Genomic DNA, 13,004 nt, shown 5'->3' on the forward strand with positions numbered 1-13,004 from the left:
CGCTGGCGAGGTTGGGTGGCCCTGCTCCTCACCTCGGCGTCCTCGGCGGTTTCTTTGAATGGGGTGCCGGGCCACCACTTTTCTCACCGCCGTGGTCTTCGCCAGGGTGATCCGCTCTCGCCATTTCTCTTCATTCTCGCCATAGACCCACTGCACCACCTGCTGGCAAAGGCGGTCGAGCAACAACTCCTACAACAGATACCAGGCCGCGAGCTAAAGCTCAGGGTTAGTCTCTACGCCGACGATGCAGTTGTTTTCATCAACCCATTCCGCCAGGAGGTCAACTCTCTTCTGGGCATCCTACGCCAATTCGGACGCGCAACAGGGCTATGCATAAACACCAAAAAATCCATGGCCTCGCCGATCACTGCAAAATTTTGGCGGCTCAATCGCCCCTTTCCCGATCAAATACCTGGGCCTGCCGCTCATCACCGGCAGGCTTCGGCTCGTCCATCTGCAGTTCATCATCGATAGAATCAAGGCCCGGCTGGCGGGCTGGAAGAGGAACCTAATCCACATCGCAGGATGGCGCGTGCTGGTCCGCTGCGTCCTCAGCGCCATGCCTACCTTCACGATCACCGTGCTGAGGGTGCCAAAGAAGATCCTCAAAGAAATAGACAAGTGTCATGGCTGTTTCCTCTGGAAGCAAGACGAGGAAATCTCCGGCGCAAGCTGCAAAGTTAGTTGGGCAGCGGTTTGCACCCCAACGGAAAATGGAGGCCTGGGAATCCCTGACCTATCGCGGTTCAGACGGGCTCTTCGCCTGCGCTAGCCCTGGCTCGCATGGCGCCACCCTGAGCACCCATGGGTGGGCTCGACCCTGCCTTGCAACGACGACGACCTCTCCCTCTTCACGGCGGCAACCTCGGTTAGCATCGGAGACGGCGTGTCGGCGTCTTTCTGGCACTCCCATTGGATGGGGTCGGGCACGCTCGCCCAGCAATTCTCGCGACTGGCCCGGCATGCATGGAGAAAGAACAGGTCGGTGAAGGAGGCCCTCGCGGATGACACCTGGATCAAGTACTTGGCCCATTGCCGTACTGAACATCTGATCGACGACGTCCTAGCCCTGCGTAGACGTCTTCATGGCGCTGTCGGCCAACTGCTTGCGGGCACCCCCCGACTCCATCAGATGGATCCTCGAGCGGACGGGCGAATACTCTGCTAGATCAGCTTATCGGATGCAATTCTAGTGCATGACGTCCTCGGTTTTCGGCAAGATCATATGGAATGCTTGGGCCCCCGGGAAGATCAAGATGTTTGCATGGCTCATGTTGCAAAACAGGTTGTGGTGCAACGACAGACTCCAACGCCGCAGCTGGAAGAACGAGTACTTCTGCTAGTTGTGCACTCGAAACCTGGAATGCTCCAAGCATCTGTTTTGGGAGTGCCCAATGGCAAAGAATGTCTGGGAGATGATAAGCTCATGGATGGGTGATACGTCTCCAACATATCTATAATTTTTGATTGCTCCATGCTACTTTATCTACTGTTTTAGGCAATATTGGGCTTTATTATCCACTTTTATATTGTTTTGGGGACTAACCTATTAACCGGAGGCCCAGCCCAGATTTGTTGTTTTATGCCTATTTCAGTGTTTCGAGGAAAAGGAATATCAGACGGAGTCAAAACGGAACAAAATCAACTGGAGAAGTTATTTTTGGAAGGAAACCCAACTGATGGACTTGGACCCCACGTTAGAAGATACAGGAGGTGCTCACGAGGGTGGGGGCGCGCCCTCCCCCTGGGCGCGCCCCCCTGCCTCGTGGGGCCCCCCGTAGCTCCACCGACGTTCTCCTTTCACCCATATATACCTACGTACCCTAAAACTTCCAGAACAGAAAATAGATCGGAAGTTCGGCTGCCGCAAGCCTCTGTAGCCACCAAAAACCAATCGGGGCCCTGTTCTGGCACCCTGCCGGAGGGGGATCCCATCACCGGAGGCCATCTTCATCATCCCGGCGCTATCCATGACGAGGAGGGAGTAGTTCACCCTCGGGGCTGAGGGTATGTACCAGTAGCTATGTGTTTGATCTCTCTCCCTCTCGTGTTCTCTCTCGTGTTCCATCTATGGCATGGTCTTGATGTATCCCGAGCTTTCCTACTGTAGTTGGATCTTATGTTGTTTCTCCCCCTCTACTCTCTTGTGATGAATTGAGTTTCCCCTTTGAAGTTATGTCATCGGAGGGTATGTACCAGTAGCTATATTTTTATTCACCACATGATATGTGTTTTGCTTGGAGCGTCATTTTAATTTTGTTAGTTTTTGCTTGCTGTTAGTTAGAATAATGTTTTGCATCCTTAGTTTCAATAAAAAAAGTCAAGGATAGCCTTTGCCATGCTTATTTTGCTAGTTTGCATGTTGCTGTTTGAAAACAGAAAGCTTACCGCTGTTGCAAAAATTCCCTAGAAAAGTCAGAGCATGTTCTAACATTGAATCTTTTTGCATATTGAGCTCTGATAAATTTATTATAGTGGGAATTTTAGTTCATAATTTTTGGAGTCAGGGAAGTATTGATACTCTTGCATTATTTACAGACTGTACTGTTTTGACAGATTGCTGTTATGGTTGCATTGTTTGCGTATGTTTGCTTGTTTAATGATTCTATTTGATGATAGGAGTATTAAATATACAGAGGCATTTAGTATTAAATGTTGAATAATAATTTAAGTTATTTGTTACAGTAGAATATGATAAGGTTTTGCATTGGTTTATACTAACCTATCTCATGAGTTCTTGTTGAGTTTGTTGTGAATGAAGCTTTTGATAAAAAGAGAAACCATGATATGAGAGGAATTAAGGAGACACAAAAGTTCAAGCTTGAGGATGCCCAAGGCACCCCAATATAATATTTCAAGAAGTCTCAAGCATCTAAGCTTGGGGATGTCCCGGTAGGCATCCCACCTTTCTTCTTCAACAACTATTGGTTAGTATCGGTTGAGCCTAAGTTTTTGCTTCTTCACATGAGTTGTGCTATCCTTGCATTGTAGTTTCCTTTAGCTTTGCTTGCTGTTTGAATGAAGTATCAAGATCTGAAATCCTTTAATGAGAGAGAGCCTTACACAAATTGGAATTTGCTAGAATACTCTATGTGCTTCACTTATATCTTTTAGAGCACGGCGGTGGCTTAATTTTATATAAATTGCTAGTCTCTCATGCTTCACTTAGATTATTTTGAGAGTCGTTAATAGCATGGTAATTTGCTTAATGTTAATATACTTGGTATTCAAGATATGTGAAACTTCCTTTTGAGTGAATTGAATACTAAGATAAGTTTGATGCTTGATAATTGTTTTGAGATATGGAGGTGATAATATCATAGTCGTGCTAGTTGGGTGATTATGAATTTGAGAAATACTTGTGTTGAAGTTTGCAAATCCCATAGCATGCACGTATGGTTAAAGTTATGTAACAAATTTGAAACATGAAGTGTACCTGGCTTGTGCATCCTTATGAGTGGCAGTCGGGGACGAGCGATGGTCTTTTCCTACCAATCTATCCCCCTAGGAGCATGCGCGTAGTACTTGATTTTTGATGACTTCTAAATTTTTGCAATAAGTATATGAGTTCTTTTGACTAATGTTGAGTCCATGGATTATACGCACTCTCACCTTTCTGCCATTGCTAGCCTCTTCGGTACTGTGCATTACCCTTTCTCACCTTGAGAGTTGGTGCAAACTTCGCCGGTGCATCTAAACCCCGTGATACGATACGCTCTATCACACATAAACCTCCTTATATCTTCCTCAAAACAGCCACCATACCTACCTATTATGGAATTTCCATAGCCATTCCGAGATATATTGCCATGCAACTTCCACCATCATCATCATGACATACATTACTTTTGTCATATTGCCATTGCATGATCATGTAGTTAACATCGTATTTGTAGCAAAGCCACCATGCATTATTTTTCATACATGTCACTCTTGATTCATTGCACCATCCCGGTACACCGCCGGAGGCATTCATATAGAGTCATATCTTGTTCTAAGTTTCGAGTTCTAATCCTTATGTTGTAATCAATAGAAGTGTGATGATCATCATTATTAGAGCATTGCCCAAACAAAAAAATAAAGGCCAAAAAAAGAGAAAGGCCCAAAAAAAGAAAGGCCCAAAAAAATATTAAAAAAAGAAAAGAAAAGGGAAATGCTACTATCTCTTTTTCCACATTTGTGCTTCAAAGTAGCACCTTGTTCTTCATGTAGTGAGTCTCATATATTGTGCTTCAAAGTAGCACCTTGTTCTTCATGTAGTGAGTCTCATAAGTTGTCTTTTTTATACTAGTGGGAATTTTTCATTATAGAACTTGGCTTGTATATTCCTACGATGGGCTTCCTCAAATGCCCTAGGTCTTCATGAGCAAGCAAGTTGGATGCACACCCACTAGTTTTCTTTTGTTGAGCATTCATAGCTCTAGTGCATCCGTTGCATGGCAATCCCTACTCCTCATGTTGACATCAATTGATGGGCATCTCCATAGCCCGTTGATTAGCCTCATCAACGTGAGACTTTCTCCTTTTTTGTCTTCTCCACACAATCCCCATCATCATATTCTATTCCACCCATAGTGCTATATCCATGGATCACGCTCATGTATCGCGTGAAGGCTGAAAAAGTTTGAGATTATTTAAGTATGAAACAATTGCTTGGCTTGTCATCGGGGGTATAGAAGTTGGGAACATCTTTGTGTGACGAAAATGAAGCATAGCCTAACTATATGATTTTGTAGGGATGAACTTTCTTTTGCCATGTTATTTTGAGAAGACATGATTGCTTTGATTAGTATGCTTGAAGTATTATTATTTTTGTGTCAATATGAACTTTTGTCTTGAATCTTATGGATCTGAACATTCATATCACAATTAAGAAGATTTACATTGAAATTATGCCAAAGTATCACTCCGCATCCAAAATTCTTTTTTATCATTTACCTACTCGAGAACGAGCAGGAATTAAGCTTGGGGATGCTTGATACATCTCCAACGTATCTATAATTTTTGATTGCTCCATGCTACTTTATCTACTGTTTTAGGCAATATTGGGCTTTATTATCCACTTTCATATTATTTTTAGGACTAACCTATTAACCGGAGGCCCAGCCCAGATTTGTTGTTTTATGCCTATTTCAGTGTTTCGAGGAAAAGGAATATCAGAGGGAGTCAAAACGGAACGAAATCAACTGGAGAAGTTATTTTTTGGAAGGAAACCCACCTAATGGCCTTGGACCCCACGTCAGAAGATACGAGAGGTGCTCACGAGGGTGGGGGGCGCGCCCTCCCCTCCTGGGCGCGTCCCCCTGCCTCGTGGGGCCCTCGTAGCTCCACCGACGTTCTCCTTTCACCCATATATACCTACGTACCCTAAAACTTCCAGAACAGAAAATAGATCGGGAGTTCCGCCGCCGCAAGCCTCTGTAGCCACCAAAAACCAATCGGGGCCCTGTTCCGGCACCATACCGGAGGGGGATCCATCACCGGAGGCCATCTTCATCATCCTGGCGCTATCCATGACGAGGAGGGAGTAGTTCACCCTCGGGGCTGAGGGTATGTACCAGTAGCTATGTGTTTGATCTCTCTCTCTCTCTCGTGTTCTCTCTCGTGTTCCATCTATGGCACGATCTTGATGTATCCCGAGCTTTGCTATTGTAGTTGGATCTTATGATGTTTCTCCCCCTCTACTCTCTTGTGATGAATTGAGTTTCTGTAGGACCTTGAAGTATGTCTAGAGGGGGGGTGATTAGACTACTTGACCAATAAAAACTTAACCTTTTCCCAATTTTAGAGTTTGGCAGATTTTAGCTACTTTAGGACAAGTCAAGCAATCATCACACAATTCAAGCAAGCATGCAAAGAGTGTATAGGCAGCGGAAATTAAAGCATGCAACTTGCAAGAAAGTAAAGGGAAGGGTTTGGAGGATTCAAACGCAATTGGAGACACGGATGTTTTTGGCGTGGTTCCGATAGGTGGTGCTATCGTACATCCACGTTGATGGAGACTTCAACCCACGAAGGGTAACGGCTGCGCGAGTCCACGGAGGGCTCCACCCACGAAGGGTCCACGAAGAAGCAACCTTGTCTATCCCACCATGGCCGTCGCCCACGAAGGACTTGCCTCACTAGCGGTAGATCTTCACGAAGTAGGCGATCTCCTTGCCCTTACAAACTCCTTGGTTCAACTCCACAATCTTGTCGGAGGCTCCCAAGTGACACCTAGCCAATCTAGGAGACACCACTCTCCAAGAAGTAACAAATGGTGCGTTGATGATGAACTCCTTGCTCTTGTGCTTCAAATGATAGTCTCCCCAACACTCAACTCTCTCTCATAGGTTTTGGATCTGGTGGAAAGAAGATTTGAGTGGAAAGCAACTTGGGGAAGGCTAGAGATCAAGATTCATATGGTAGGAATGGAATATCTTGGCCTCAACACATGAGTAGGTGGTTCTCTCTCAGAAATGGTAAGTTGGAAGTGTAGGTTCATTCTGATGGCTCTCTCCACGAATGAAGAGGAGGTGGAGGGGTATATATAGCCTCCACACAAAATCTAACCGTTACACACAATTTACCAAACTCGGTGGGACCGAATCGTTAAACTCGGTCGGACCGATTTAGTAAACCTAGTGACCGTTAGTGATTTTCGGTGGGACTGACATGCATCTCGGTGAGGCCGATTCAGTTAGGGTTAGGGCATAACGTAATCTCGGTGAGACCGATTACACAAACTCGGTGAGACCGATTTGGTAATAAGCTAACCAGAGAGTTGGTCAGGTAAACTCGGTGGGACCGATTTGCTCTTTTCGGTGAGACCGAAATGTTACAAAAAGGAAACAGAGAGTTTACATTGCAATCTCGGTGGGACCGATCGCTCACTTCGGTTAGACCGAAACGTTACGAAGGGAAACAGAGAGATTGCAACCCCATCTCGGTGAGACCGAGATCCCTATCGGTAAGACCGATTTGCTTAGGGTTTGTGGCAGTGGCTATGACTTTTGGAATCGGTGGCGCCGGATAGGAAGAATCGGTGTGACCGATTTTGGCTTTGGGTTTAGGTCATTTGTGGATGTGGGAAAGTAGTTGAGGGTTTTGGAGCATATCACTAAGCACATGAAGCAAGAGGCTCATTAAGCAACACCTCATCCCTCCTTGATAGTATTGGCTTTTCCTATAGACTCAATGTGATCTTGGATCACTAAAATGTAAAATGAAGAGTCTTGAGCTTTTGAGCTTGAGCCAATCCTTTATCCTTAGTATTTTGAGGGATCCACTTTCATCATCCATGTCATGCCATTCATTGAGCTTTCCTGAAATAATAGTCTTGGAATAGCATTAGCTCAATGAGCTATATGTTGTTATGAATTACCAAAACCACCTAGGGGTAGTTGCACTTTCAATCTCCCCCTTTTTGGTAATTGATGACAACATATAGATCAAAGCTTCGACAAATGATAAGAAAATTAAATAACATCGTCGCTTTGAGAAGTATGTGATAAGAAGGAGCTCCCCCTAAATTTGTGCATAGTTTTAGATTTGCTTTGGACTGCAAATGCATAATGAATTAGGCTCATGGGTTACTCTTCCATGTCACATACATCTTGGTGGAGCGCTCAAAATAATAAACAATGAATACATGCACTCATCACCAAGCATAGTGAGTGATCACATAAGATAGATAGGATAATATCAAGCATGCATAAGTGTAGCTTATGATCAAACACATGATCATCAATGTCTCACAAGCATAGTATCTCAACCAAAAGCAAACAAAGATTGAAAAACCACCAAATAAAGCAAGAGAGAACAAAAGCAACACTCTCTCTCTCGAAGCCTATGATCTATACATTTTTCTCCCCCTTTGGCAACAAGTTACCAAAAAGTTCATAGAAAATGCATAGTGCTAGATCGACTCTCAGGCTTGATCTTCTGGTGGTGGTGTAGAGATGGCTCCTTGGACGAAGGCTTCAGTTGAAGTGGATGGAGCTGGAGGAGTTGGTGCTGGAGCTGGTTGCACTGGAACTGTAGGGGCAGTGGCTGGTGCTGAAGTTGTTGCTCTAGTGTCTGTCACTGGCACTGCAACTGACCTCTGGGCTCTGGGCACTCTGGCAAACACATTGGTGGTAGTCTTGCCCTTCCTCTCCTGCATGTCATCCTGCAGCTGCTCCACAACTGACTGAATCTCAGTTACCTTGACATCTAGATCATAGAATTTTTGTTCCATGATTCTTTCCAGGCTCTCCTGGTTTTGAGTTAGGGTGGCCAACCCCTTCTCAATCCTCAGAGATGATGCTATCAAGTAACCAAGCTGCTCCTGTTTGGTTTTCAAGAAATATTCAGATGCCTCCTCTTGAGTTGGCATCTTGGCAGCCTTCTCCCTCTTTGCCTTCTCCTTCTTCTCCTGAGCTTGAACTGATTGTGGATCATCTTCATTCATGACAACCTCATTGTCCTCAAAGTCTGGATAAAGTGGAAAGTGTTCCTTATCCAACTGATATTTTCCTGTGCCCATCTTTGAGTTTATCAATTCTTGAATCTGAGGTGCATATCCACAGCTCCTCTTCTGATCTGCTGCAGTCCTCTTGATTGTTTCAATGATCAGGCTCATGACTTTGAACTTCTGTGGCACATCAAACACATGCAACATGTTGATGGCATGCCCTCTGATCATGTTATGGTCACCAAACTTGGGCAACAAAGTGTGCCTCAGAATCCAATTTATGGTTGGCAACCCTGACAGCAGAAAGTGAACTGATCCAAACTTGTGAGTCTCTAATGCCTTGTCTGGAATTTCCTTGTACATGTGAGCCATTGAATTGTGACCCAACTTCTTCTTTGCATAAATGTCTAGGTCATCCTCATTCTCCTTGGGGGCATTTATCAGACTTGCCCATTCTTCAATAGTGGACTGGTACCTTGTACCTTCAGACATCCAAACTATTCTTCCATCTGGGTAAAAGTGTGCTGTGGAGTAGAACTGCATGATAAGCTCATCATTCCAGTTGGTGAACTTCTGTCCAACAAAATTTGCAACTCCACAAGCAACAAAGCTGTCTTGCACTCCAGGATAGTGCTGTTCATTTTCCTTGATGAATTTCCAGTCAGCCCACCTCATGTCACAGACTATGGGCTTCTTGTCCAACAGAATTGTTTCATAGAAGTCATGTTGTTCCTTTGTGTGGAATCTGTAGTCAACAGCAGTTCTTCTTCTTGAAGCATATGGATCTTCCATTCTCCACAGTCTCAACCCTGAATCCTTCCTGATTCTCATGTCCTCAGCCACAGGATGGGCATCATTGTGGTCTGGTATCTTGGGCTTGAGCTTTCTTAGAACCTGTCCTTCTTCATCTGAATCTTCAGCAACATTGGGCACTAGGGTCTTGTTCTTCTCAGCAGCTGGAATACTCCTAGTATTCCTCTTTGGAACTTGCTTGGCCATGGTGGCAGCTTTGGGTGATTCCTTGGGCTTGGATGTTGCAGCCCCTTATCTGATTGCATCTCCCATAAGCTTAGCTGCCTTTGGTGCTGGTGCAGCAAGCTCTTCCTCTTCCATCATGGAAGGTTGACCAACAATTCTGGCCATGGTCTTCTTGACCCTTTCCTTCCTCTTCTTTCCTTCAGCAGCTGGCTCTTTGGGATCAGGCCTTTTAGGCAGTTGAGTTGATGCTCTGGCCTTGGACATTGGTTGTCTTCCTGCAGGCTTTTTGGTTTTCATGCCTGGCTTTGTATCCTTTGCTGAGCCATATTCCTTCTTGAGCACCACTTTCTTGGAAGTAGCCTCATCTTCCTCAGCTTTGTAATCTTCATCCTCTGAATCTGAAGTTCTTTTCCTCCTTTGCCTAGTTGCAGCCTTAGGCAAATTGCTAGGAGTACTTTTGCTCCCTTCATCTGAAGTTGAGGGACTAGTGCCCTCACTCAAGTCCATCTGCTCTTCTGACCTATTCTGGCTGTCACTTTGATCAGACATACTACAAAAGCTGACTGCTGACCCTGTGAAGAGTTATAGATGAGATAGAAAAGATGAGCATCACAAAATGCAGAGATTTTTGCAAAAGAATGACTCAAAAGTTCAGTTTTAGTTTTCCACAGAAAGCATTTCGGATCCACCGATTTTCAAACTCGGTGATACCGAAGCAGTTTTGGAACCTAAACTAATGATCTCGGTTGGACCGAGTTTCAGTTCGGTGGCACCGAGACTGCTAGGGTTTCACAGAATCCTCAAATCGGTCGCACCGATTAGTAATTCTCGGTCAGACCGAGAGTCACTAGTGCAATGGCATAAGCCAAATCGGTGAGACCGAGTTTTTCAACTCGGTAGGTCCGAGATGGTTTCGGCGGAAACCTAACCCTAAAAATTTGAATCACATCTAATCAATGAACTACTTTGACTGGATAGAAGAGTTTCAATCGTGGCAAGAATCAAAAAGAAAACAATGTGCCAGGAATCAGACGTGGATAGCACAAAGATTAAGTCCATACCCTAACTTGGCGGTGGACTTGCTACGGCGGCAACGGCGGGGACGAAATCCATTGACGGCGGCGGAGACCAGCGATAGGAGGCTGCTGGCGAAGAGGAGATGATCCAGAGACCACGATGGCAGAGCGAGCTGTTGCGCGGGCGAAGGGTTTCGGAGAAATTTCCAAAATTTTGCCCGTGGCTATATATAGCCCGACCCTGTCGGTGTGACCGAGTGGAACAACTCGGTGGCACCGAGATGCATAACTGTGTTCAGTTACAGCAAATCGGTGAGACCGAAATGTTCAAATCGGTTGCACCGAGATTGAAGACTCAGATCAACTTAATGATCTTGGTAGGACCGAAATGGAGGAATCGGTCAGACCGAGAATCACTAAGAGGTTTTGGAAGTTTAAGTCTATGACGAATCGGGGACTCCGAGTGCTCCTCACACAGAGTGGTTCGAATCTGACTTGATCAAATTTTGTGATGTAGCATGAATAGAGTTTGAGACGAGAAAAGCATAGATAGCTAAAGAAGGTTCTTAGGCATTCTTGTCCATCCACTTGGCACAAAGAAAAGAATCCAAACAAACAAAACAACAAGTGGATGTCCTTGAATGAGTAAAATATGCACCAACATGCTCACACAATAAGATGGCAATTGAAATATGTGGCAAAGCATGCACAACCAATTTTAGCATCTATCAAGCAATTGGCGATGACTAGGTCATCTATATATGAGTATATTGACTTAGGAGTCAAATGAGAACATTTGATCATAGGTCATACTCATCGTTTAAGCTCAAGTGGGGTTACCACTTTTACATAATGCATTGATCTGTTCACACCATTAGAGTTGCCTTGACTCAATTCTTAGAGTTAAGCTCCCCCTAGATGTGAGATTCCCCCTTAGAGGGATGAACTAACCTTGGGTTTTGTCGATGATGACTTCATGTAGGTGTTGAAGATGTAGATGCTCAATGTTGATGTAGATCATTTGGAGCAATCCTTTGGAGTGAGTTGCACTTTCAACTTGCCTACATGGGTTAGTCCCACAAGGAACAAACAAGAATATCCATAGACATAGAGTGATGCACACACAAGATGATGTCCATGAAAACATTAGGTTACCTTGTCCCTTGCCTTACCAACATGAGGGTTTGTGACTCCTTTGATTGCACTTGTTCTTGCCAAAATGATATGAGTGAAGAATGTTGGCGGAGTCACCCTCAAGAACTCTCTAGTTCTTCTTCTTCGGGATCCACATCATCTTGATGGGAATCCTTGGAGTTGTAGTTGTACTTGATGAAGTAGAACTTGACGTAGTCTTGGGGACCCACTTGAACGAGGCTTTAGGTGCTTCTTCAAATGCATCAATCTCTTCTTGAAGCTTGTCCTTGCCTTTCTTCTTGTGGTCTTGTGGTGGAAGATCATCTTGAGCTTGTGTTCCCTTGAAGGAAGTAGGATCATACTTCTCTTGTTGAGGAACAAACTTTGTCTTGGGGTATTGATCTTCTTCCCACTCAACTCCATTGGCATTGAACTTTCGTTCAAAACCAACACCTCGAATTGCTTACTCCCGGCAAGGCTCTTGTAAACACCTTTCTCTATAATTCCCTTCAATAAGCTATTTCCTTGCTCAAGTGTAACTTGGCTAAGAGAATCATTAGTGGAATCAAGAGAACTACTAGAAGCAACAACATTGGATTTGACATTATTATTGTTACTACTAGAGGAAGTATCTTTCTTGTACTTGTTACTAGACTTGACTTGAGGCATGTAAGTAGATAAGAGTAAACACTTGGCAATGTAAGAAGAACTTTTCTTGCGGAGATCATCATTGATTGCTTTTAAGAACTCATGCTCTTGCTCAAGATTGAGCTTTTCGAAGCGCAACTTCTCATGAGCCCTTAAAAGTTCTCGATGATCTTCATAGATAGTTTCATGAGCTAACTTAAGAGAGTTTAGTTCTTTAGTTAGAAGCTCAATCTTCTCCTTATCATTGTCATTCGTTTTAGCATGATTAGCATGATTAGTTGACGTTTCATCACAGTATTCATCACTAGAGTTGTCAACAAGTAAATCATCATCCACAAGCAAGTCATCTTCATCACTATTAAAATCAACATACTCGGGATGTGTTACCTTTGGACCTTTGGCCATGAAGCATCTTCCAACACCTTCATTTGGTGAGTCAAATATGTCGTAGGAGTTGGTTGACACAAGTGCTAGACCGGCAACACCTTCATCTTGAGTATATTCGGAGTTAGAGTGATAGCTTCTCTCAGAGTGATTGTCGGAGTCGGAGCCGGAAACCCATTCACCAACATGAGCTTGATGTCTTCATTTTGTGTAGCTCCTTGATGACTTGTCCTTCCTTTACGAATCCTTACTTCTCCGTGAGGGTCTTCGTTCATAACGATCATCTCTACTCCTCCTCTCACTTGGTGGTGATTCTTCTCTTTTGCTCCTTCTTCTTGGAGAATCTTCTCTTCTTTTGTAGGGTGTCGTACACTCATTGGAGTAGTGTCCGGGTCTCCCACAATTGTAGC

Source organism: Triticum aestivum, chromosome 1B (genome assembly GCF_018294505.1).
Source record: "Triticum aestivum cultivar Chinese Spring chromosome 1B, IWGSC CS RefSeq v2.1, whole genome shotgun sequence".
In the NCBI taxonomy this organism is placed as follows: domain Eukaryota; kingdom Viridiplantae; phylum Streptophyta; class Magnoliopsida; order Poales; family Poaceae; genus Triticum; species Triticum aestivum.